Genomic DNA, 7,051 nt, shown 5'->3' with positions numbered 1-7,051 from the left:
AAAAACTACGTCGCTTCCAACCTCTGCTCTCACTGTAAACTCGGACGTGATGTTCTGCAGATGTGCAGTGTGCCTTTCCTCTTGTCGTATTCAAGAGTACTCACTGTGTGCGCTCCTCACTGCGTGTACTCTACTGTGATTTAATTTAGATGATTACGTGGAGTAGAGTGACAAGATCTACTTGAACATTTTCGGTTTGTGAAATGAAAAACTAAATACACTACTGTAAATACAAGTAATGGACATTTAAAATAACCACAGTACAGCTAGAAGAGTGAAAGATAAGAGACTATTTAGAATGACATTCACAATAGACTTAAGAACAGCACAACCGCCCGAACAGGGACTTGAACCCTGGGCCCTCAGATTAAAAGTCTGATGCGCTACCGACTGAGCTATCCGGGCTCTGAAAGAAAGTCGACACTGTCGGGATCCTCGCAAGTCACGTGTCTCTTGTGCCGAAGAGCAGTCATACCTGACCCGTCTGGAATGACCACTGACAGACTTTATCCAGAAGCCACGGCACCACTCCCAGTAGAATGAGAGAGAAATACAGCATGACATGGGTAGTTAAGGGGCTCCCACAATCCATCTTTCCTCACATTACTGATTTTTTTCAATAGCATTTTGACCTTTTTTCACATTCAGATTTTTTTCACATTTAATAAAATCTTTTAATCAACAACATTAAAAAGAAAACAAATGGAACATTTTTTGGAACAATAATTAAAAAAAAAACCTTCAATGCCTTGGTTGTATGCGTTTATTAAGGGAGTTGCAACAGTGCTGAAATGTAAAGAGCATTTCTGTAGAGAAAACGGCATTTTTTCTGCCTTAAGCTTAGGGAGAATGTCTTTTAGAAATTCTATTTTATAACACCTTGCACAGCCTCCCGGCAGACTAACAAATATTTTTTTTGAGAAATTGGCTCACACACCGGAAGACACTAACGTTTATTTACGTTAGAGTATGTGAATAACAGTTTAACCGAAAAAGTTTGTAATTGTGATTTTGTTAAAATTCAATAAATCGTCTATCATCAGTAAGTAATTATTAAGAAAGTGTTTTATTTCATAAATTATAAGACAATTTAGAGAGTTTATTGGTCATAAACGTCGGTTATGTTCTTTTAACTCTAGCATTCAGGATCCAAACCCAGGTGCGGACGGTTGTGTTTCTTGAATCTCTTGTAATCATCAAAAGTCGATGTGTCGTCCTTCAGTACTTTCTCGAGTTGTGCCATGGATATTTTATACGATCAATACTTGTCATGCTCTTTTGCATTTTCATTAACAAACGGAAAAAGTTCAAAGTGTGTTTATGGCTGCGCTTCACATCTACACGAGAGCAGTACAGGACAGTGCGGAGTTCAGAAGGAGGATTCACTCGCTGAATGATCTCTCAAGAAATCCCGGGTAAGATTCAAGAGGTGTTTTCTGCAACAGCCACGGCAAGTGTGAAGCAATCTCTGGATTTCCTGAATTTGAACTAAATTATTAGGGTTAGGGTAAGTTCAAATAATTTAGGATTTAACAGAACTAAATGAGGTACATTTAAAACAGCAGCGCAACTCTGCAGCACGTCGAGTGTGCCTGCATTTAGTTGTGTAAACCTGGCTCTCTCTGAACACAAGGAAAGAGTTCTCACTCAACAGAAGATTGCAATGTGAGTACTGTAATATAAAGCACCTGGACATGCCAGGGATTGAACCCGGGACCTCATACATGCAAAGCATGCGCTCTACCACTGAGCTACATCCCCAATGAAAAACGTAAAGGAACAGACTTAGAGATGTGCAGATGCTCACTGATCACAATCCACCACTCACGAAGAATGCCTGCAGTTTCCCACTTTCGCGTTTCCTCTACTACAGAATAAATTCATGGGAATGAAGAAATAAGGAAGGAAAAATAATCGCATTGAAGCTTCAAGAGACTGGGCACAAATTAATCTATTATTTTTGTATCCAGTCACACGTGCGACGGTGGTTAATTCCCAGACGGGGGAGTGCTTTTTTTCTACCTCCTTACTCGACTGTCTTTCAATTCTGTTTTATTTGAAAGCTTTTTGCATCTTTTAAGTGCTCTTGATTAAACTATGCATAGAAAAACAGCACTACTGATGATTTTCATGGACCGATGCACACTTGTTCTGTACAACTCGAGTGATAAAGCCCTGTCTGCAAATATTGTAGAAGAACATAAAAGGGTGAAACAACGCCCCAACCACAGGAATGGTAACAAGCAGGATCGTGTTCTTATTTGATAAGTCCTTTTGAGATGTCTTGTCAATGCACACAGGCGTTAGAGCTGAATAATTTACTTTTAGTGGTGTTTTTAAACAAAGATGGAACATGTTATTTCTATACCAGGAACAAAGGAGCTGACTTTAACTTTAAGAGGCAAAAACGACACCTTATCAAAGCTAATATCAATTAAAATGACATCACAACAAAAGAGTGGAGCCTTGAGTGAATAAAATTAGTTTTCATTGGACGTATGTGTCTCCATAACTTTGTAGGTGAGAGAGAGGATTGTGATAATTTGCAGGTGCTTCTCGGAAGTGCGTTGGTGGTACAGGCGCCTTCCAAATAATTGAGTCGGGTTTGAATCCCAGCCAGTACAAACCCAAATCTTTTCAAGATAATTTGTGGTCCGCTAACACATCTTTTGAAACACTACAACAGGTAACACCCCGTGTGAAACATCATGAACATTTGTTAAAGCCTGAGTTGTACATACTCTAACGTAAATAAACGTTAGTGTCTTCCGGTGTGTGAGCCAATTTCTCCAAAAAAATATTTGTTAGTCTGCCGGGAGGCTGTGCAAGGTGTTAAGAAATAGAATTTCTAAAAGACAGGCTCCCTATAACATCAAGGCAGAAAAAATGCTGTTTTCTCTACAGAAATGCTCTTTAAATTTCAGCACTGTTGCAACTCCCTTTATAAAGGGTGTGCACACGTATACAACCAAGGCATTGAAAGATTTTTTTAATTATTGTTCCAAAAAATGTTCCATTTGTTTTCTTTTTAATGTTGTTGATAAAAAGATTTTATTAAATGTGAAAAAAATCTGAATGTGAAAAAAAATCAGTAATGTGAGGAAAGATGGATTGTGGGAGCCCCTTAACTACCCATGTCATGCTGTATTTCTCACTCATTCTACTGGGAGTGGTGCCGTCGCTTCTGGATAAAGTCTGTCGGTGGTCATTCCAGACGGGTCAGGTATGACTGCTCTTCGGCACAAGAGACAGGTGACTTGCGAGGATCCCGACAGTGTCGATCTTCTTTCAGAGCCCGGATAGCTCAGTCGGTAGAGCATCAGACTTTTAATCTGAGGGCCCAGGGTTCAAGTCCCTGTTCGGGCGGCTGTGCCGTTTTTAATTCTATTGTGAATGTCATTCTAAATAGTCTTTTATCTTTCACTCTTCTAGCTTTACTGTGGTTATTTTAAATGTCCATTACTTGTCATTACAGTAGTGTATTTAGTGTTTCATTTCACAAACCGAAAATGTTCAAGTAGATCTTGTCACTCTACTCCACGTAATCATCTAAATTAAATCACAGTAGAGTACAGAACACGCAGTGAGGAGCTCAGACAGTGAGTACTCTTGAATACGACAAGAGGAAAGGCACACTGCACATCTGCAGAACATCACGTCCGAGTTTACAGTGACAGCAGAGGTTGGAAGCGACGTAGTTTTTTATTACTCGCTCGCTGAACGATCTCTCAAGAAACCAAGGTGGAGATTTAACGGGTGTCCAATAATCACGTTCAAAAAGGTGACGATAAGTTTTTTTTAACTAGGTAGCCTTAATGGCAACACGGTGTGAGTAGATCTTAAAACAGCTGCAGACAGAGTACCCGTAATGGCAACACAGTGCTTTGAGTTCGGCTTTTCTTATTTCTTCGGTAGAACCAGTGGTATCGGAATATACTGATCCGGATAAGAAGCGCTTTCGGTTTCTGATCATTTTTATTGAGCACTGCTCTAAATACCACAGGCAAGATGGCTGGTGGTCTTAGGCGTTGCGTTCAGGTCGCAGTTAACCCTGGAGACGTTTGTTAAAATCTCACTTCTAATAAAGAGGTCTTTCTCGTTAGAGTAGAAACGATAGAAGCCTTAAGCGGGAAAAAAATCACAACATCTCGCATTTCACGTGTTTAATGTTAACTGTCTCAGTGGTTCAGTTGGTTCTCCCTCGCAGGGTGACGGCAAACTTCTTCAGAGAGGGAGTCTCCCACGCACGGCTTTTCTTTATCAAGAGCTGAGACAACAGAAACAGACTTCCAAATGACATGAATTACTTCTTGAGCGTTTATGACCGTCTTTAAAAGCTGAGGGCAGGTGAAAAAGTCTTTGGAAATGAGGAAATGACTGCTGACAGTAAACAGAGCTGACGCTCAGCTGCAGACAAGCGCTCCTCTTTAGTATAGTGCTGAGTACCCCCGCTTGTTGCGCGGGAGACCGGGATACGTTTCTGTGACAGATCGGTGGTTTAATTTTTTAACAACCTGAGTTCACTTAAAAAGTGTGTATTGTGTCCTACGTTTCGGACTAGTTACTGCGGTAGAATATGGAGATCATCTCCAGCTTTGAGCTCAACTGCAACAAGAAATCCTGCTAAATGTAGTATAGTGAGTAGACATCGCGAGACAACAGAACGAGAGTAGAAAGCAGGTATATATGGTGTAAGGGTGTGATCTGTGTAGTTAATAAAATAGTTAAAATAATATAAAAACGTCTCTTTATTAAGATACACAACATTTATGGCGACGAGAGATGAGTGCTTGACGGATTCAAAGCGAGCAGAACACTGCAGATTTTAGTTTTCTTGCTGGTAGAAACGAACTTCTGAATTTTCGGACTTTTCGTTTAGCTTGCGCCATGGAAGATATGGCAGCCGCGCCGAGAAGCTTTGCTTATGCCCAGCTTCTACTGAACCTCGGAGCACCGGATTTGTATACGGAATACAAGATATGGATGGAGCCGTACAGTTTTTTTTTAAATAGCCAGTGGATCTACAGAAGCTCAGGATGCCGTGAGACGTGCTACATTACTGCACTGTATCGGAGCTCCCGTGCAGCGGATTTTCGCCAACCTCCCTGGAGAAAAAGGTACATATGAACAGACTGTAGCTGCCTTAGACGCTTACTTTACACCGCGGAGAAATGTGGTTTTGGAACGGCATAAATTTAGGCAGAGAAGTCTCAGGACGAATCTGTTGATGCTTTTGTGACTGCACTAAGAGGACTGGCTAAATCGTGTGACTTTGGAGTATTGGAATCTGACATGTTAAGAGATCAACTTGTGGAAAAATGTGCACATAAGAGACTATAAATTGCTGCAGGATAAAGACTGACTTTAGAAAGAGCTCTTACAGTCGCTAGAATTCATGAAGCAGCTCAAGCAAATTCAAGAATGCTTTCTGACCACAGTGACACTGAACGGGGCGCTCGCCCATACTTTACAAACAAAAGCCGAGCAGCAGGACGCAGTCATGCTAGAGATATAGAAGAACAGGGGACGGCTGACATTACATGTTACAGGTGCGGACTAACAACGCACAAAGCAGATGAATGCGGAGCGCGAACAGCAGAATGTCTACACTGTAAGAAAACAGGACATTATGCACGAGTGTGTAGAAAGAAAGACGGTTCCCATCAGGAAAAGAAATTTAATACAAATAAGGAAGGGACAAAACTGCGAGCACTTCAAGAACCGTCTTCAGACTCAGATGAATTTGTTAATTCCATTGACCCTGAAGGTAAAGAAACTGTTCGAATAAATGGCCAAGAGATACAAATGGTGATAGATACAGGAAGTCAAAGAAACTTCATTGGAGTAGAACTTTTAAAGAAAGTGTTTGCACACAGAACTAAACTTCAGCAGACTAAAAAGAAATTTTATGCCTATGCACAAATTAGTCCACTTAAGTGTGTTGGCTACTTCGAGGCACAGCTGAAATGGCAGAAAAATGTAATAAAGGACAAAGTCTATGTAGTTGAAGGAAATGTAGAAGCGTTGTTGGGAAGAAAAGCATGTTTTGATCTGAAGATTCTGAATGTAGGAGACACTGTCAATGCGGTTGACCAGTCTTCAGAGAGGTTTAAGCGCTTACCACAGGAATATGAGTCACTCTTTAAAGGTTTAGGACAGATCAAGGGTTACAGTCACAAGATTACAGTAGATGAGAAAGTTTCGCCAGTAGCTCAAAGTCTGAGACGAGTACCCTATCCAATGATAGAAGCTGTTAATCAGGAGTTAGATAAAATGTTGGATGATGGAATTATTGAAGACGTGAATGAAGATGCAGAATGGATCTCAAATATTCTGATAATGCCTAAAAAAGACACCAAGGAAGTGAGACTGTGTGTGGATCTGTGAGAATTGAATAAAGCAGTTATCAGAGAGAGATATCCAGTACCAACGGCTGACAGCATATTGCAAGCAGTGCAAGGAGCCAAAGTTTTTGCAAAGTTAGATGCTTGAAAAGGGTTTTGGCAAGTTGAGTGGGCCCCGGAATCAAGACACCTGACTACCTTCATCACACACAGGGGTTGTTACCTTTTCAGAAAAGATCCTTTTGGCTTGTCTAGTGCCCCAGAGGCTAGTCAGAAGGCTATGGACTTGATGTTGTGTGCAATACCAGATGTTGTATGGTATATGGATGATGTTGTAGTACATGCGGAAAATGAAGAACAACTAGAACAGAGGCTCAGGCAAGTATTCCAAAGATTCCAAGACAGAGGCTTAACTTTAAATAAAGATAAGTGTATATTTGGCCTGAAAGAGATCGAGATACTGGGACATTTGGTCACTGCAGAAGGAATAAAACCAGACCCAAAAAAGGTGACAGCTCTTTGCAGTGCACCGAGACCTGAGAATGTTGCACTTTTGTGCTCGTTCTTAGGCACTTGTGGATTTTTGATGAAATTCATTCCTAATTATGAGGATATATCAGAACCCCTTAGAAAACTAACGAGGAATGGACAGAAGTGAGAATGGACATCGGAAACTGAGAAAGCCTTTGCCGAGTTGAAAAGAGCAC

At 40.8% G+C, this 7,051-nt stretch overlaps 2 non-coding genes across 2 annotated transcripts; one reads left to right on the top strand and one right to left on the bottom strand.

Moving 5' to 3' along the window:
* Positions 1 to 1,689: 1,689 nt before the first annotated feature.
* trnaa-ugc (transfer RNA alanine (anticodon UGC)) lies at positions 1,690 to 1,761 on the bottom strand. Its single transcript has one exon. It is a non-coding gene; the product is annotated as a tRNA-Ala (tRNA).
* Positions 1,762 to 3,293: 1,532 nt separating this feature from the next.
* trnak-uuu (transfer RNA lysine (anticodon UUU)) lies at positions 3,294 to 3,366 on the top strand. Its single transcript has one exon. It is a non-coding gene; the product is annotated as a tRNA-Lys (tRNA).
* The last annotated feature ends 3,685 nt before the right edge of the window (positions 3,367 to 7,051 follow it).

This window comes from Lepisosteus platostomus, chromosome 5, assembly GCF_059453375.1.
Source record: "Lepisosteus platostomus isolate fLepPlt1 chromosome 5, fLepPlt1.hap1, whole genome shotgun sequence".
NCBI classification, from domain to species: domain Eukaryota; kingdom Metazoa; phylum Chordata; class Actinopteri; order Semionotiformes; family Lepisosteidae; genus Lepisosteus; species Lepisosteus platostomus.
This window is presented reverse-complemented; position numbering and strand designations above follow the sequence as displayed.